Source organism: Anas platyrhynchos, chromosome 3 (assembly GCF_047663525.1).
Source record: "Anas platyrhynchos isolate ZD024472 breed Pekin duck chromosome 3, IASCAAS_PekinDuck_T2T, whole genome shotgun sequence".
Lineage (NCBI taxonomy): Eukaryota > Metazoa > Chordata > Aves > Anseriformes > Anatidae > Anas > Anas platyrhynchos.
In genome coordinates, this window is record NC_092589.1 from 94,391,769 (window position 1) to 94,411,468 (window position 19,700).

General features: G+C 42.4%; 1 long non-coding RNA gene across 3 annotated transcripts; it reads right to left on the bottom strand.

The window, feature by feature from the left end:
• Nucleotides 1-6,530: 6,530 nt before the first annotated feature.
• Nucleotides 6,531-19,688, bottom strand: LOC140002236 (uncharacterized). Of its 3 annotated transcripts, none has more exons than XR_011808525.1 (6): nucleotides 17,022-19,688; nucleotides 13,893-13,988; nucleotides 11,692-11,751; nucleotides 9,415-9,602; nucleotides 7,994-8,305; nucleotides 6,531-7,134 (listed from the first exon to the last, which is right to left on the bottom strand). It is a non-coding gene; the product is annotated as an uncharacterized lncRNA (long non-coding RNA). The 3 variants fall into 3 exon arrangements; XR_011808526.1 differs by lacking the exon at nucleotides 11,692-11,751 and adding an exon at nucleotides 11,834-11,897; XR_011808524.1 differs by lacking the exon at nucleotides 13,893-13,988.
• Between the last annotated feature and the right edge of the window lie 12 nt (nucleotides 19,689-19,700).

Below are 19,700 nucleotides of genomic sequence, written 5' to 3' on the forward strand. Positions count from 1 at the left end.
CTGGGAGGGGATCCTACTTTAAGCTGTTGAATATTTTAATAACGTCACCCTCGGGAGCAAAACATAGAGCTGACATTATTACGTGGGCTGGCTAGAAACAGAGTTACAAGGATGGAAAATTTTCTCTCATATTATTCACTGAAACAATAAAAATGACAACAGCAAAAGTCACCTTTTTTGCTGTAGATTCCTGGATGAGCTTTGTCAGAACTCGTGGTCTGAAATATAAGACAATTTAGCATTGCAATGAGCAGATGAAAAAAAATACATTGCCTTTGCTCACATTTGTTTGCTTGCACTGAAATGGCAGCAAGTGTAAGAAGGAAATTCCAAGAATACTTCAAACTTGGCCAGGAGTTGATTTCAAACTTGACAGACATTGCTGCAGGATTTTTCTTTCTCCCTCTGGACCAACCAGGCATGAAGGGTGCTCAGCACCTTGCAGGAGCAAAGCTTTTCCTTCCTTTTCTTGCCACGTGTCTCTTCCTTTCAGATAGTCTCTGCTGCTTCCACGCCTTCTCCTTGCTACGTCCTTATTCCTGACAGCATGACCGCTCTATTTAGGTACGTGTTCCAGTGCACATTGTAGGCAACCCCACTCTCACTCTAGCTATCGGTTTTCTTGTCAAAACACGTACACTTCACATTTTCTGTAGCTTTTGTTTAAGCACAGCAGTGCTCCCGTGTTCAAGTGCCTCTCTATATCCTTTCCTGCAGCCCTGCCCGGCTGCTAGAGCACTCGCAGCTCTCCTGTTAGGGACTGAGGAGCTTGGGGATATGGTGCTTCAACCATGTGCTGCTGGCTGTTAAGTTTCTTACTCTTTGTGAGCCCACAAGGTCAGGCAGGGGACACATGCCCAGGAGGAAGCATGTGTAGGATGATTCCCTGTGCTGTGTCAGTGCTTTATATTAGTTACATGATATGATTAACAAAATTGCATGCTGTATGATGGGCAGCTCTAAATTAATCATAAGTTTTGGGTTGTATCAAGACACATATGTATATTTCTACTTCTTGTCGTTGAATAAAAAATGTGGAGAAAAAATCAGATATCCATGAGAACCTAGCACATTTCTGTCAACCCATACTACACGATCTGAAAAATATCATTACCATCTTAAAACACCTGTGCAATGACATAAAGTTCACGGTGTCAAGAGCCATGCAAGTGTAAACCATCTTTCTCCACAGCTGCCACCTTGTGTTAGGAGAGCAAAGTCTCTTAGAACAGCTGGCAGCAGGAATATTTTTGGTCTCAAGTGTGCACAAGGCCACCTGCTTGTCCTCTAAACCAGTAGGGCAAAAACAATGCCGTGCCTCCTCGTGGCACTGGAAAGTGTGGTGGAGCGAGCAGGAAATCCTGAGCTGTAACTAATCCGACACAGCAATTGATTCATTATGTGGCCTTAGGCAAATCCCTGCGCTCCTCTGCTTTCATTTCCCCATCCGTAAAGTGAGAACAGTAGCGCACGCTTCACAGGGAAGCTGCGACTGAGGGCTGCAGTGATGCCAGTGCCTCACAGCCGCTTCTGCCAAGGGAACTTTAGCCTGCCCACACAGAAAACAAAGCCAGTTCATTCCCATGGTGCAGGCTCAGTGGAGCAAAAACAGAAGAGTGTGGAGGAAATTACCAAATTAGAGAGCAGAAAGCAGAGCCTGGCAAACAGAGGCTGAAAAGACATTGCATTCAAAGAGGCACCAGTTCCTTTGGGAATCACTGAGCCTCCTCTGGCAACTCATAATTTCTGCTTTTTCTAACTCCTTTTAGAAGTTTTGGCAAAGTCCATGAGGTGGAAAATTTACCTGAGGTTGAATTTAAAAGCCATTTGTTGTGACTGTGATTCTGAAATCTAAAAGAAACTTTTTATGCAGACATTAGAGCCAACATTATCAAATCCATAAACAATATTAATTTCCTGTGTGTGACATGTTTCTCTTCTGACTGGCTCTTACTATCACCAAGCAGCCTTCATTTGTAGAGAGTAGTGCAAAAAGCAAGGGGTATTGTCAAGAGGAAAAACACCAACAATTCAGGCACTCTATCAAAGTCTGTCATATATAAACCAAGGCTCAACCACAGCAAACAACAACATGTGCCAATGCCAGCAATGGGGGGGAGGATGCATTTACAAGATAAAGCTCAGACTCCTCCATGCTAAAGCACCCACCAGAACAGATGAAGGCTGTGCATGACTACTGCTGGGAAGGTTTACCTACAGCCCCAAGAGCGGGCCGTAATTGAAAATGTTTGTCCCATTCTCCGTCCCTGTGCGACAGGACAGCTGTGATATGTCTTCCGACTCTGCCATCCTCTGCCAAGTCAGTCCTCTCATTAGCTTCCTTAAACACCACCTGTCCCTGTTGAGAAATTGCTCTGAAACAACAACATCGAAGTGTCAAACTCTGCTCTTATTGGGAAGCTAGCTGCAAGCATCACGGATGTAAGAGCAAGGTGAGCAGCCTGAGCATTGACACGTATTTTGGCCATTCCCTGGACATTAATGACGTGATCTTATAGAACTAAAAACTACTGGGGCACTTATTTTTATGCTGGTTATTGGAGGAAAGGCTGAAATGCATTGTTGTGAATTATTCCCAACAGCTAGTCCACCATTTACACAGACACAGGATTTAATCAGTGGAGGAAAGATTTTCAGACAAATGTTTTGCACATAACTGTCCACTTTATAGGGAATCATGAAAGTTATATTTGATCTGATCCATTTTCCTCCTTCTCAGGTACCTCTTTACAGGCAGCCTGGATCCCTGTCAATGGCTTAAGAATGATCTTCTGCACTTGCCTGACACATATTGTCATTACTCAACTGATTCCCACAGATTTATGTTAATTACAGCCATTAATCTGCCAGTGCCTCTACAAGCCCATGTTCCTGCCTTCAGTATAAGTCATCCCTTTTATTTACATAGTCATCAGCTTTTTTTCTGCATAGCTGAGTCACCACTCCCCATAGAGTGACGACACTTCGTGTTTCTTTGAACTCTCTTGCTGACATCTATTCTGTACCTGCTGGATGCGTTTTGAGATGAGGGCTGCTGTGACCTTCTCTGGAGACCTATGCAAAACCCTCTGACTCTTTTTTCAGCCTAGATGGATCCATTGGCAGAGCAAGGTTGGGGGGCATGTACCTCATATTCCTGGCTATAACACTGCATAGAACAAGCCTTCGCAGGAATCCTACCACATTAAAATTGCTTTCTTATAGTAGAGAATTGCATAGTTAGTGTCCACAGCCCCACAGATATGGGCCTGGGCACTGCACTCACCTAGAGACATTAGGAGACAATTACCGTGCAAAGCAGGGAATTGCAATCTGACAGCACAGACGTTTAATCATAGATGGTGCTATCTGTGTTAGAATGGATGGCACAGCGTCATCCACTGCAGTGTCTGCAAACACAAACCCCAGCCTAGGTTAAGTAGTCCTTCTCCTGTAATCTTCCCTGCAGTGGGATCTCCATGTTAGCTTGTGACAGGAATATGAGAGAAAGGGTGAGAGAAGGAGACAGCTATTTTCCTTCCATTCTATTTGATGCATTGAGTGTAGTTTTTCCTATTCTGTGTCAATAATTCATCACAATTGCATGCAGTGCCTCCAAGATCCACTTGCAGCTCGTAGAGCCCCGCAATGTGTCCTTGCAGTTTCACAGCAAATCCTCCTTTTGAATCCACAACGCTGCTTCCCAATCCCCACACTGAGGGCTAAGGATGGAGCAGCAGATCACCCTGACCCCCTGCTCCTGTGTGGGCTCCTCTCCACGAGCTGCAGCTCCAGCCTGGGGCCTGCTCCTGCGCAGGCTCTCCATGGGCTGCAGCCTCCTCCAGGCCACATCCACCTGCTCCACCGGGGGCTCCTCCACGGGCTGCAGCATGGAGATCTGCTCCTTGTGGGACCCATGGGCTGCAGGGGGACAGCCTGCTCCACCAGGGGCCTCTCCACAGGCCACTGGTGAACTGCTACTCTGGCACCTGGAGCACCTCCTGCCCTCCTTCTGCACTGACCCTGGGTCAGTGCAGGGCTGGTTCTCACTCCTCACTCACCTGCTGTTGTTGCACAGCAGCTTTTTTTTTTCCCCTTTCTTCAATCTGCTCTCCCAGAGGCCCACTGAACATTACTCCCTGGCTCAGCTCTGGCCAGCAGCAGGTCTCTTTTGGAGCTGTCTGGAGCTGGCTCTGATCTGACATGGGGCAGCTGCTGGGTTCTGCTCAGAGAGGCCACCCCTACCCTGCTACCAAAACTTCCAAAACCTGGCTGTGTAAACCCAGTACAACCCAGCAGGCTCAAACTGCAGGAAAAGCTTCTTCATCTGCAGCTGGGGTTTGAGGACAGGCACTGCAGTACATGAGTATCTTCTAAAAGGTTAAGCAATTTATTTTTCATGTCCATGAAAGTACTTTGGCCTTGGGAATAATTCCCATCTCCCTCTCTGCTTCTGTTCAGCCCTGATACACATTAAAGTACTAACACATGGCTAATGCCATTGCTAGCCTGGCTTATAGCTCTCTGCCTGTTTTTCCAGTTTCTAAGCATTAACCATCTTGGAGAAATGTGCCAAAGAAGTATTTGAAACACATTCAAAAATAAACAGCTGGAGCAATAAAGGGGTGGATGCACAGGGGCTACCCATTACAGTCCCTCCTACAAAATGCCTTGAAAACAAAGAAGATTAAGTTGATGGGCAATTACTTTAAAACTAAGATGCAGAAGGAGGTGAGGAAACCAGCGCATTCATTAAAACTGTGCAGGTAGCAGCAGGCTATTGTCAGCACCTAAATCATGATCTTTAGTACAGCAGTGACTAATGGCTTCATTTTGCCACAAGGACACAGTCAATAGCAAGGTGCTGTTGTACTAGCATGAATACCGTAGGATGGGTGCTGTGGTTCACAAGACGGTTTTTCCTTCCTAGCTCCCAGAGGAAAGGGGATTACTGCTGGAGTGTATTTGTGCCAAAGTATCATACCCATGTTAGTCAGAAAGTTGTGGAAAAGCAATGTAATTCTGCCCATTCCTCTTCCCTTGCCCACTTGTTCCCAAAGGATAGGAAAAAAGCAAAATGTTTTCCTAATGATCCCTGTCTAGCCAGACACAGTTTCCCAAATAACAACATATGAAGTCTGCAAGGCAGGCAGCCCATAGGCACAAATCCAGATCTCTGATGCCTGAGCTGTCTAATGTTGTTCTGAAGGAAGCGACTTGCAGCTCAGGTAGGATGTTGATAAAATATTACCATCATTGCTCCTGAAAGTGGATCAATTTATCACAATGTTGTTGGCTTTTATTCCAGAAATTCCAGATATAAAGTGAAAAATATCATGGTACTACATAATTTGTGGTAATAAATTAATATAATTACAGATTTAAAACCACATATAAAATGCTCTTCCTGAGGAGAAAACAGGTATTTTTCTGCTGTTATGATATTCCTGGCAGTTGATAGAAATGCAAAGTTAAACAACAGAACCACCTTTAATTTCACAGTCTGTGATTCTTTCATAAAACTTTTAAAGATCAATTATGTCCCATCAATGCAGAAGTCAGGCTGAACTAAGTGATTTATGCACAAATAGCCTTATACAGGCAATGGGGAGAAGGAGCAGTTCATCTGTTAAATGTATATTCAAGGAACTGTTATTTTTGGCACCTTACTGTACCTTACCATTTCATCAATCTTTCCAATTCTTCATATTTCTATTGTGGCAGCATCTTGTTGTACACGTAGCTCTGTGCAACCTTCAGAAAACATACGCAGCTGAATAAAACAGAAATTGAAATCAGGGAGCAATTGTTTACTGACGAGACTGTGCAATATCCCAAACACAATGTGAAAGAGGTGAATTAACATTTTTCAAGGCCGCCTTCATTTTTTAGGTTTGTTTAATCATAAGAAAAGATGAATTTGCTTTCCTTTCCTCTGGAAAATAGCAGAAGTGTTTGGATTCCAGTAAAAGCTGGAAACATGGCTGGGCTTGACTTTTGAAGAAATGACATAGCAATAGCTTGTTGGGCCTTTAATTGAAATGGAGGGCTTACCTAAAAACTAAAGGAACTGTTCCTCATCTGGAGCAGGGCTAAGGACCTGATACCCTGCTACCAACACTCAATCAAGTTTCTGAACACCAGTTCTCCAACCAGCTCAGAGAAGCTGGAAATGTCAACTAGCTAGTAAACAGTGTTAAAGCTTGTGTGCTCTGGTGAAGAGAAGTGTGTTTGTCTTATTTTTGCTTCTACAGTCCATAGGAATCAGTAATTTTATCACCAGGTACCTCTCAGCACTGCCACAAGACAGCAGGCAGTGCCCATGTTAATGGAGCACACGCAGGACCTGGCATTTTCCTTTCACAGTTTCATGCTGCAAAGGTAAGGTCAGGAGAAGAGTGGAGGGGCAGGATTTCTCCCGGACAGTGGCACGACAGAGCCCTGTCCCTTTATAATGACAAGCTATTTGTTGTCTATTCAGAGAAGCAACAAACTATTGAAGCAAATTCCTGGCATATGCTGACACCTCTGTGAGTCTGAGAAATGGTCTACAAAGTCAGTATGGAACCAGAGATCTTCAGAAGTGTTTGGGGAGTAAAGTGGTACTCAGCCCAAATTCTAAAGGAACAAAGAAATCCTACCACAGAGAGAAGAAGGCAGCAATATCTATTCAGACAACATCTAACAGAGCACAGCAGCAACATTTGGAAATCCTTTTCACATTAAGGCTATGATCATCCAGTGGAGTAAATGAGTTGAGGTGCATCTTTAAAATCCTCCCTGTAAAATACATAATTAGAGGACATTACAGCAATGAGAGCATTATTTCACATCTAAACCTATTATCTACAGGACAGAGTTACAACACAGTCATACCAAAAAAAAAAAACTCCCTGGAAAACAGGAAAGCATAGATTTTTCTACCAGCATTGGGATGACCATGGGGGAAAGCATGAGAGAATCTAGAAAATACATTTCAGTTTAGGCCTGATTTATTATTATTTGTTTGTGGCTGAGCCCCTAAGCACTGCAGAAAGAAGACCTGTTGGGCTGCTTCATACTGTGCAGGTGGATGGTGGATGGATGGCTCTGCCCTCAGACCAGCTCAGCGCTCCCTCTCATCCATAATGGTACCTGGGTGGGGAGACCAGAATTGACTATTTCAGTGAAAAAAATAAATTAAAAAAAAGGCATCCATAAAGGCTTACAGTCCTGTATAATACAGCAGTCACCAGCTCATAGAAGGAGAATGAAAGAAGCAGGGCCTGAAAATGGGAGCACAGCCTATTTTCAGAGGCACTTCCTCTGTCATGTCCTTACATGCCCTGAGCACACGGTACTCCCAGAACTTCATGTTTTATTGATCATCCCATACTCAAGTTTAGCTAATGGATGGCACCAGTTATTCAACCTGTTGATAGGGGAGATATTAATCATGCTCAAATGCAAATATGACTCACAAGACCATACTATTTGCAGATTTTATGCACCAGCTAGAGCACTATAGACCACAATCCAAATACAGAAGGGATTATGAAAAACAGAGTAGAATGACTGACTCAACATGGCTTTGTATCCAGTAATCATTTATTTTCATTCAAAATGAGAACATAACACAGCCAAATGAAAGCTGTGGTTTTCATCCACTTTCCATTGGCATGAGTGAGGCATCTAGCCAGCAGATCACTTAGGAGCACATTTTACCTTCAGCACACAAGCAGTGTAATGCCACTTTTACCACCCAACAGGGAAGCAAGAGCTTCTGCTTTGCTGGGCTGGGTCCTGAATAACCACTTAGCACACAAGACAAGGGAAAATACAATATTTTCTCCTAGGTAGCCATTTGAACCTCTTCTTCGAGCAAACAGAGCACAAACTAAAAGTTCAGCCTAGCTGGCAGGAAAGCTCATTTTGTTAGTAATGGGAATTTAATCTATAGTAGGAATCACAGGCAGGGGGGAAGCAGGGACAAAATAATTTCAAACAAACCCACCTGAACTCATGATCACAGCTCTTCAAGAGGCACCTTGCTTCGAGGTTCCTGGCACTGATGAGAAAGGTTTTATTATTTTCCCGTGGAGAATAGCAGGCACAGGAAGGAAATGGAAACCTTCTACTCTTCAGCCTGGAAGGGGTTGCAGCAAGCAGATATGGGCAGCTGCAGCACAGCCACCCTTAACAGAGGCTACTTCGTGCAAATGAGCAGGCTGGGGGTGAAAAGGAGTTTCTGTGAGGTAAGGGTATTAATCCTCTTCCTTCCTGGAAGGGATGAAGCAGGATCTTATCTGAGGATGGTCAATAGCACCTACAGTGAAGAAAATGTAAGAGGCTTGAAGTCTCTGTGAATGTCACATTGCTTTTGTTACTATACAGTAATATAACAGGCAGGTTTTTTTTTCCCATTTCTCTGCTAGGCTGGGTTTCTTCCTGAGCTTACTCTTCCTTTCAGAATTTTGTCTCGCTGCCGCTTTGTTTTTCTTTGTAAAGGAGAAGAGCATCACCATCTCCTGTGGCTTAGGAAGGACTGTAAAACCCCTGATTTGAAAGGACCTCTGGGCCTGCCACCTGGCTGCATCAGGCAGCAAAGGATTCACGTACTATTGAATTATGGTATTTTCTGGCCAAAGGAAGCAGCAAGGGAACACCACAATTGCTGGCTGCTAGCACAGCTGCTGAAGCACCTTTTCACAGATTTTAAACATCAGGTCTCTCTCCTGCAGCAGCCAGGTTGCATAAACAGCACATGTGGTGCCTGAGCTTTCAAGCTGGCATCCACATCCTGAAAGCACTTACCGTGTCTTCTGGTGGTGTTAGCCTAAAAGTGTATGTAAATGTGTGTATATATTCTTTCATTACTGAATTATGTCAGGCACACATACAGAAATGCAATCATCCCTTTTGCATGGTAGGCATGTTTACCGCACAACACAGACACCTTTAAAGTCCTGTGGAACATTATATCAATATTATATACTGGGGAACAGAATTGGGTTTTGTAGTACTTAAACATAAAATATTTGTTGTTTTTCATTTTATAATTATAGGTGCCTAGACTTTAGAAAATATTGCAGGTATACACACAAATATGACTCTTGGTGCATATTTACAATATCACATGAGTATGTATACTGCACATGTAAAATCACAGGCAATACACATATATACATTCTCTGTAACATGAATATGTTATTATTTGAGAAGAGAATGTAACAGCATGTTTCCAGGGAAATTATAGCTAGGGTCTTTAAGCACATCACTCCTCTGCTCATATGGAAAGTGTTTGAGGTAGTGGGGTAGTGAGAGTATGCTGAGACCTCACACTTGCATGCAAGACAGAAGTTTGCAAGGATATCTTGAGGTCTCTTCCAACCTAGAAATTCTGTGTGTGTGTGTGTGATATCTAGGAGGACATACCTTTTTCTCAGGCTCCTAGTGACTGCTGAGGAGACGTTCCCTCTCACAGAGCTGAAGCACTACCAAGACAGTGGTGACTCCTATCTTTCTTCTCAGCACATTCTTCCACCAAAATGAAGAAGGCAGCATTTTGAAGACATCAATTAAACATTTCAAAAGCAGCAGTGATTCTGCTCCTTCTCTTCCTCCTTTGACAACCATACACACAAACAAACACACATGCAGATTATCTCCCCTTATATTTATGAATGTATTTCTTTAACATGTGTACATACATGCTGAACATAGAGGGGCTTTATGGGAGTTAAGGACAAATGGTTAAAAGCATGTTAAAAACATACACAGTTCTACATATGCACAGATTAGGACTGATTGCTATTCACAAGCAAATCAAATGCAAGTGAATGCAGAAAAGAGCACAAGGCTGTTTCTTTTACTTATTTTATTTATTTGTAACATTTATGGAGGGTTTTGCCAAGCTAATTCTCAGTCGTTACTTGCCATTTTACAAGCATGTTTAACATCTGCCGTGTCAGGTAAATGTGTAGCTATTTACTCCTCTGTAGAGATGATGCTGATTGCATAAAGGAGCAGGTGTATTTCTTGGGTAATACAGCTGAAACAGAAATATTTTGTCCCAGGGGAAACCAGCCATGATGTTCGAAATGTGCTGAGGACACAGGACGCAGTGCTTACTAGGAAAACCTCAACAAATTTCCCTGCAAGGTGCACATCAGGAGCATCGCCACCAGGTACCTGAACACGCAGTAATGAAATTATTGCACTGACAACAGCAGACTCAGTTCTTCAGATGGGGAGGCCAACAGCGAATTCCCTTCTCAGCATGAGAGTAACAAAGCCTTTTCTCCCTCTCACTCTCTGTCAGGCACACACACACACTTTGCAGACAACAGCCCCTTATATGCTGCTCTTTTCTTTTGGGAACGCAGACGTCCTGAATCTGCAAGTGTGTGCGGCTGGCAAGAAGCCAGCTGTACAGCTTCACCGCTGTGATGGTTGTGAACCAAGTTAACACCTACCACCTTCTGCTCCTGTGTTGGTACTGCCGTTTGCTCTATAGGCTCTTCTCCCATGTTTGACCTCAGGTTACAGCCCCTACTCATCACTCTGTCTGCCTTGATGTTGTTCCTCTAAAAACCAAAGTTGTTCTCCCCCATGATAGGTGTTCAACTTCCCTTTCTCTGTTTTAGCTTGGCTTAGCTTTCTATTCATTTAGCCAGAAATAAAACCACCCCCAAGCCATAACACAAAAAGGCAGCCTGTCTTTGGACAAAGTTATCCCAGATATTTACTACATAATTTGGTATCTCAGTCCTTAATGGGCTCTACTCTGACTGCAGGCAGATCTAGTCAAGGTGTGTTAATTAGCAAGCAGTCAGACATGTGCAGTATTGGCCTGGTAATTATCCACTGAAAATTTTCATCTTCCTAAAGTGTTTTTGAGCCCGTCTAAATTGCTTCCCATCAGCCCAGCGGGGCTGATTCAGAGGTAGTGACTTGTATGATACAAAGAGGGTGAATTCCACTAATGAAAAATCCTCCCTGTGAGTAGTATGCAAATGGGATTTGTTTCATCCTTCGGAGTCAGCAACTCAAAATGCTGAATGGCTGCCCCACTCATTAGAGCAAAGGCATCATGCTGGATATATAAGCTGCCCTCTATCCCTGTTGTTATCCTCAGTAAAATTCACGCTCAGGAAGAACTGCACGGTAAATCTCATTCACTGAGAGACACAGCACAGAGGAACGAGGCTCTTGCAGAGAGTACATGTAGTGTCACACTGCAGCTTTTTCACTTTTGAAAGCCCGAGTGGTTTCCAAATGCTGTACCTTTCCTTGTACGCTCTGCTTGCACTCTGGAAATTCATAAAAGAGTTTTACTTTAGAATTTTGCAGAAAGGGCAAGAAAATATTGTTTTGCTGTCACAGTTCAGTGTTAGGTGCTGCTCTGACTTAAGAAATTGCAAGAGACCATGGCCTTTTGCCTGATGGAGGACTTCCTCTGTGGATTTCTAACAGCTCTTTGATCTGATGCTTCACAGTGTGATACACGGATTGACTGCAAGACACAGTGATGCCACTGAGGTTTGCATGTTGTTTCACTGGTACAGAATTGCACTAGCTCCCTGTGTCTCCAGTGTCATTTAATTTGACGTTTCTTGACCTTCGTCCCTGACATTTCTAACCGTGCAACAGATTTTTGTAGGGTGCAGAACACCATATGGTTCCCAACTTTTTGCAAATGCAGTGGCTTACCATGGTATTTCTCTCCTTTGTGGTAGTGGTTCCCTAGAATTGTCCTCCATATTTCCATCACTTCCATACAAGCACATTCAGAGATGAGAAGAATTCAGAAAAAGGAAAAAAAAAAAAAAACACTAAATATATGAGAACAGACCTTGCAGGAGGTGAGTTTGTCATTATTCTCTTTAATGGCATTGATTTCCTTTTCATTTTCACTGCTGAAGAGAAAGGAAGAACTGTAAATAAGAGAATAATGCTACTGTCACACTGACATACTGTAATGAACAGCACAATACACCATGAATGAAAAACACAGGAAAGCAGTTCTGCAAAACTACCATTTCCAGGGTCATAGGTGATGTATTTATGGAGTTTTATTTTTTCCTGGCTTACTGTGTAATGGAATCATTGAAATGCAGAAGCAGAAGGTGCTCAAGGGGTCATGTAGGACAGCCCTCAGTGAGACTTTTAACATCCTCCAAGGACGGGGAGTTTGGCATCCTGCTGCACCTCCCCTGGTGTTTGGCAAGCGAGGCTGCAGATGCCCCATCTGTCACAGTACAGGATGTGCTGCACCTATCCAGCACATTCCTTCTGCTCCCACAAAGCAGCCCTGTGTGGGAAGGGTGAGCTGAGGAAGGCTTTGGCCCAGAGCAGATCACTGCTGCACGAGTGTCTCACCCTAGCACCCTGCTAAACTGCCTTTTGGGCAAGCCAGAGACAGACACCAGGCTGAATTCCTCTTGTTTGGCTTGCTCACCTGAACTTAGTCCAAGACAGTCTGTTATTCCATGCGTTGCATCAACTATAGAGAGAAAGCTTTTCCTAATATCTCATCTAAATCTTCTCCTGATGCAAATTAGACTAATTTATTCTGGTCTTTCTGCAGAAGGTAAACCACAGCATAAATTATGAGTTCCAGAGAGATCCTGTTCCTTGCTCCTGTCATACTCCAAGCTAAAGCATAACCCTAAGTGTTTTGAGACTTATACTTCTCAAATAAGACTGTCATAAACATAATCAAGCAAGAAGGCAAAGACAGAAAGCTTTGCCATTTCTTAATGAGTAAGAGGCTTGGAAACACCTCTTTTTCAGTGATGCCGTGAGACTCGGAGTAACAACCCTAAATAGTAAAGTCAGAGACAGCCTGAGAAGATGACCTGGAAAACTTGTTTTGGTGATGATCTGTGACAAATGAAAGTAAGTCTGCTTGAATTGAAATATTTCCTGACATAACTATTTAGAGATATTTGAGTTCATCAATGAGTCAGACCCAAAAGGGATGAAGCTATTTGCACTTATTCAACCAAATCTTATTGAAAATGACCTTCATGAAAAAGAGCTTTAATGCTGCTGGAGAAAGAGGCCTCGGATGGGGGTGTTAAACACCAATGTAAGCTAGTTAATACGGGAAAAGAAAAAAAAATAGGATTTGTTTTGTAATTGCAAGAGAAGCACAGAGGATATTGTGAATTCTTCTAGGTTTCGGGAGGCTACCAGTCACAGTGACTTTGCCCCTCTTGTATCTACCGATCATATGCTCATATTTTACTTGATCCTGGTCACAGTTCTTTAATCCTTCTTATAGAGCAGACTTTACTGAAACAGATTATTGTACAGCAAGGTCTTTGCTATTTCCCTTGCTGTATTTATCTCTCCTGAGACTTGTGTAGGAAACTAATCAGAGCATCAGCTTCTTTCCATCCGTGCAGAAGCATGAAAGGTTATGAGTTTCACTGTTCGAGACTGCCTTACAGCTCAGTGTTTTAAATGTGGCTATTTGAAAGAGAACTAAACCTCAGAAAACACCATAAACTTCTGTGAAGGATATGTATGCTTTTGCAAGTTAAACTTAGTTAGCAAGACTGAATTACAGTTAACCTTAGTATACACGTGCAACAGAAGGAAGGAGTAAATGCCGTGACACCACACTGAGAAAGGCCTTAATAAGAAAGGAAAAAAATACATATGTGAAATGTTAAAGTACTTGGAAGCAAGTGAATCTGAGTATTAGTGTCCATATGGGGAATTTATGTGATACTCATATTCAGCTGTCCTTACGGGGTCAGATATTTTACACTACAGGCGTAACAGTAAGGTTCTAGCTTTCATGCTCACTAGTTTCTGAAGCTGGTTTTCTGAATACTTCTTTGCCTATCAAGCATTCACAGCCAGAGTAGGAATAAAGATCAATGTATTTTTAACTTACTTACACGGTACATTTGTTACAGATTATGCCATTTTGAAGACAGAAAACAAGCCTCGGAGCATGACAGTGAAGCAGACCTTCAGCCAGAAATGAGTTCTGCCTATAGGAAAAGATGCATGAGAAAACACACATAGATGAAGAATCATTGTATGTCGGACATTTAATCACAGGCAGAAGGAAAGCCACAAGGAGAAACAGCAATGATTTAACTGTACACCAACAAATACAAGCTGGAACTACATGAAGATCATCTAGAGACAACCCAAAAAGCTAATACACCAGGCAATCACTGGCTCTGAGCTGTCAGTGTGACTCTATGTTACTGGCCAGATTTTTGTAGAATAAACCTTCAAGCAGCTGGGTTTATTTATATACAATGTTAAATACCAAAAAAAAAAAAAAAAGAAAAAAGAAAAAAAAAAAGAAAAAGGCAGAAAAGAGGACAGGTGTTGAGAGTAACTGGGCTGCCAGGAAGTTTGTGGGAACCTCATGGGCAGTAGTCTGGTCCTCTGAGCCATGCTCAACATACAAAACATGAACAAGAAGCGCTTCAAAAGCCTGACCATCACCCAGAGGCCTGAGGTGAGGCAGATACTGTCTGAAGCCAGAGCAGCAATCTAAGGGGTTGAGGCAGGCCCAGCGCATCAACAGGCCTCTACACTGGACCCAGCCCAGGCCAAGGAGCTGCAAGATGGTCGTGGAAGAAAGAGACTTCAACTCCTGCAGCCGAAAGCAGCTCCCCCAAGGCAAACCTGTGACAAGGATGTGTTTGGACTACCATACTGACTACTGCAAGATCATGCTGGTCCAGATTACATCAACGTGAAACACCAAGTTAAAGCACTGTCTGTCTGCTCCACCACATGAAATGAACTCCCCAGAGCTTCCCGGTCCTGTAGATCACAACAGCACAGGGACAGGCAAAGGACACGTCACAGCCTTTCCCAGGCACCGTGATTCAAACTGACATACATCACTGAACCTCTCTCGCAAGCTGTTTGCATTTACAAAACGAGGAACTCACATTTGCAGTTCATATTTTTACTAGTTACTTAATTTCTGATGCTTTTCTCAGGTAGTTTCTAGATAACCATATTGCCTTCCTGCAGTATCCTGGTATCTGGAAGGCTACACAATGTGTCTGAGAAGCAGAAGAAAGGCTGGAGTCCAGCACTCCCTCACAGAAGAGTCAATACAGCCGCATGATATTTGCAAGTAGTTTCAGCAACGTAAAATGTAAGGGACATGAAGATGTAACTGAATGCTGCTAGCTTGTGCATGCCAGCCAAAATCAAACTGTCGCTCACTCCGGTGTATTCAGAGGCATTGCACAGCTTGTGATCAAGAAGAGTACATCAGCACCACCTCCAGGCAGCTGCCTATTTCCATAGATTTATGGAACAAAGAACAGCAGGAGAGGAAAAATCTGATCTCTGTGTGGGAAAACAGCAAAATCATGCTATCCATGCACTAATTGTAACGTTTTCAATTCATGTAATAGCTTTTTAATCCCAGGGCACCAAGATGTATCCCTGATATTTGGGAGTGATGATCTTAAAGGTAGGTGATGCTTTAAATGAATTCAGGACACTATGCAGGGCAGGATGAGACATGAATGCACTTGAAACATGAAGACTAAGGTGAAGCAAGCCCCACAACTCTCCCAATAGCACATGCTGTCATCTGACAATCAAAGCACTCCAAAATTTTAGTACACAGGCCTGAAAGAGTTTTTTGAAATGTACATAAACTCTTTGCAGTAAGAGAGTCTGAGTACATGCCTGCTTTACTTGGAGAAGCCTACTTACTCCTCAGCCCATCAGAGCCCATTTTGTAGCCAGGACCGTGGTCAACTTAAAAAAAGCCAGAAAAGTAATGTCAACATTTGTCGGGAGCAAAGAGAAAAAGCAATCCAGAGATAAGTGCTGGCAGTTTCCTTCAGAAAGTGTTGGATCCTGTACTTGAACATGACAGCCTTGCAAAGGGCAGCAGGTTGATAATCAGCACTGTGAAGAGGACTAAGACAGCTTCCTAGCTGTTTCTTTGCACACTTGACAATGCAAAATGATGATGTAGGAGGGAAATTGCTAAAGCATAAAAGACTCCCTGACTCCTGAAACTTGTGTGGAGAAAAAAAAAAAAAAAAAAAGGACAGGAACTCTTTCAATACCAAATGAAATTATATTATACTTATGCCAGTTTTTGAAGTAGTGAGATTACTCAAACATAAGCACTGGTAACCAGGAGGAGGGCCAACTGACAGACTGAGGCCAGTTTATGTCTCGGGGAAGGACTGAGGTCCTCAAACAGAGGTAAAATAAACCTTATCATTGTTAACTAAAACTAAAAAAAAAAAAAAAAAAAGAAAAAAAAAAAAAAGAAAAAAGAGATTGTTGGAAGAAATCCTAACTTCAGTGTCTCAGAAGGAAGCTGCAAACTTCAGCATTTCATGAAAGCTGAATAATGAACTCTCAGGATCTGCACTGAGGGCTTCTAATTGAAGGGTTAGAAAACTCATTTTCTCACTCCCAAACTTCAGTGAAAAGGTTCTCAAGAGTCCTCTTCTTTTTCTGGCATATATAGCTCTCTTCACTTTCTTGTGGCCAAATACACTTTCTAATATACATCAATAGAAGAGCTATTTGCAAGTTTTAGCAAGGGTTAGCACCTTTTTTCCTGACACAGATGCAAGGCCTTTATTTTTATAATGATTTAATTTATTAGTCATTTTAAAGGTGATTTAAGGACAGCTTTTCTAAATTGCTCATTCGCTGAAAAAAAATCATGAGTGAATTTGGCTTCTGTGGGCATACAGAATGATGCTCCAAGGACAGATTCATTCCCTCTGCTCTTCAGTCTTCTGAGGAAGAGTCACTCAGGCAAATTTCACTCTGGTGCTTTTAGCACTTTAAGTTCCAGTAAACCCGAGGAGAGAAGGGTTTTTCTCTGAACTGACTGAGAACTGACTGAATCTCACAGATTTTGCCCTAAAAATTAATCTGATCAGGGAATAAAACAATGTCTAAATCTGCTTGGAATCAGGAGGAGGGAATATTAATGTGAGATGTGTCACAAGCTTGTTTCTTACCTACCACTCCCCGAGCATACTAAAAACATGATATAGCATCCTTACCCAAAAATCAGATGAAAGGGTCTGTTTTACTGGCCAGGAAGTTACCACAGGAGGAGGCCAGGCAGCACTCATACATGAAAAAAAAAAAAAAAAAAAGTAGGTCAACCTCTGCTTAAGTACAATATTTTCACCTTCTATTAAAGCTTAATATCTCAAAGCAATATCAAATCAGTTTCTGGATGGATATCCAACATCTATTTCTAGTCCCAGACTTTCCTGAGATGTCGATACTGAACCTTAAAATTCAGGAGAAAGGAATTATTGTTTCCTGAGCAAGGCATGGCTCCATCTCAGATGGCTATGTTGTGATGGTGGCAATCAAGATTCTGAGGCAGAAAACATTTTTCTTCACCATTCATACCCAATGTCCACTCTGATTGATCAATGCTTTCAAACACTGTGAATGCAGCTTTGCTTTGGTCTGTGCAGTAACATCTTGTGCAAAACTGAAGGTTTTACAGGACAGAGTTGAGCAAAGCTTCTTTACTGTTGTTCAAAGCAAATACCCACCTTCGGTCATCAGATAACTCGTTACATAGATGCATTCTTTCTATAAGTACATTTGAATATATGATAATGTGCAGCATATGTTTGATAAGTGGGAAAGTAGGAATTCACGTTCCCAAGCTAGGGGATAGATAGTTATTCAAGTCTGTTATAAAAAGTAGAAAGTGAGCATTGGTATTATTTATCTTTCCTATAAAGGAGAAAAATTATGATTATTAAAAAGTCTAGGTAGCTGGAAATTAATTCAGGAGAAACACTGATAAACAGAAACACAGTCCATAAACCCCGCGCTTACACCACTTTCGTCAACTATAAATAAACAATTTCTTAATGACAAATAGACAGATACAAGCATAATAGTCATTTTCTCTTAAAAGGGGCCTAAAGATCAGCTGAGAAGTTTGGCTTACTAAAACAAGCTCACATTTTGCAACAAAATGAAATAATTCAAGTTAGAAACTTTTAATTAAAAGAGCTTTATAAATTGCATTCATTATGTATGTTTGCAGTGATATATTTCTTTGTTCTCTGGAGCAATCTGTTTTCCTTGGTCTCTTTTTCTTTCACTTAATAAATTATCCTCATTTACACAAAATGTTAATGCCACGCTCTTTATTAATAGGATAAATATGGACTTCAGTAACAACAAATTATGTGGTGTCACTGTTAAATGATCTGCCCCTTTCCAGCTTAAGTTCACTGCTGAACACCAAGCCTGCCAACGGGTTGGCAGCTGCTGTTTGCAGCACAATGCAAGACTTTTAAGGCAAAGCTTTTGGAAATTGCTCCTTTGGGGTGGTCTAGCACCATCTGAGGTTTGTGGTGCCTGAGTTCGAAACAAGGCTGTGAGCACTCCCCTCTCTGCATTCACCTTCCTCCTGCTGTGCTGCAGGGGATTAGGATGCTCAGGGAAGCCAGCGGCAGGGCTGATCTACTCTATTTCTTAGCTGATTTGAAGAGTTTGTCATTTAAACACGTTTAAGACATAGGCCCCCAAATATATTATGTTTTCTCACAGATTTTGGCTGCTACGCCAGATGCTTCATCTTACAGAGACCACACAAAGACAGCTTGATGGAAAGGGGCAAAGACTGCTTCCATGGTAGCATTAACAAGCTGCAAGGCTTATGCAAAGCTAGCAGAGTGTCTTGCTTTTCTTATAAAACCTTACTGATTTTTTTTCCTGTTAAGTACATTATGGCTCTAATAATAATTCTAGTCCAGCTGCTAAGCCATGCAGTTTCAAATCAGTGTGCTGCAAGCAGGGTACCTAATTCTGTGTGAGGGCACCTAAACACAGCTGGCTTGCTTTGGTACCGTGCACTTGGAAAGTCAAGGGAAATTAACTGCTTAGAGGAGGATTGCACTTGTCTCTAGTTAGGGAAATGCTGAAGCCTCCTGGGGAAATACTGTACCTCTAAAGGAATTGTTTTTCCTGCAACTGCTGTGTTAAATAAAAATAAGTTTAAATTTTCCAGCCATCATCTGGCAAGCTCTGCCTCGCCTATTATTGTGCCACTGATATTCTAATCACCTTAAAGACACGCACATGCAGCACAGAAACCACCCTTTAGCAACAGCCCAGCCCTCTCCAGACTAGCCCAGGCTTTTACATTTCCTCAGTCTGTTGACAGGACTGATCTCAAACCATCTGGTGGCAATTCCCCTGACCCTTACACACCACTTTCAGAACATAACAACAGTAGAGAGAACAGTATTAGCGTCACCTGTAACGTGCTTAAGAATTAATGAGTCCTCTCATGTAAAACAATCCACCTGTTTCATCAATAAATTGTTGCATATGTTTTAAATGAGATTTTTGAGTTTGGCAGAGGAGCTTTACAGAAGGCTGGACTTGTTCCCACTTCTGGGATGATGACACACAATGCCTACAGGTAACCTGCTTGTAGCTCTTCTGTTTTTATACAGTAGGTCAGCAAGATCCCCTCCAAACTTGCACCTTCCCTTGCTATTGTTTCTCCATGCTGCCCCAAAACACAAGAACAAAAACACAAGACACAGCCTTCTGTAGTCAAAAACTCCCAGTTTTGGCACCCAGGTGGCAAGAAGAAGACAGCTTCCTGATGCAAATACAGGGGACATGGAAGGACTAGGTGAGGGCAAGAAATGGCTAGGAAGCCAGGAGAAGCTAACACTGAGGTTACCTGAGAA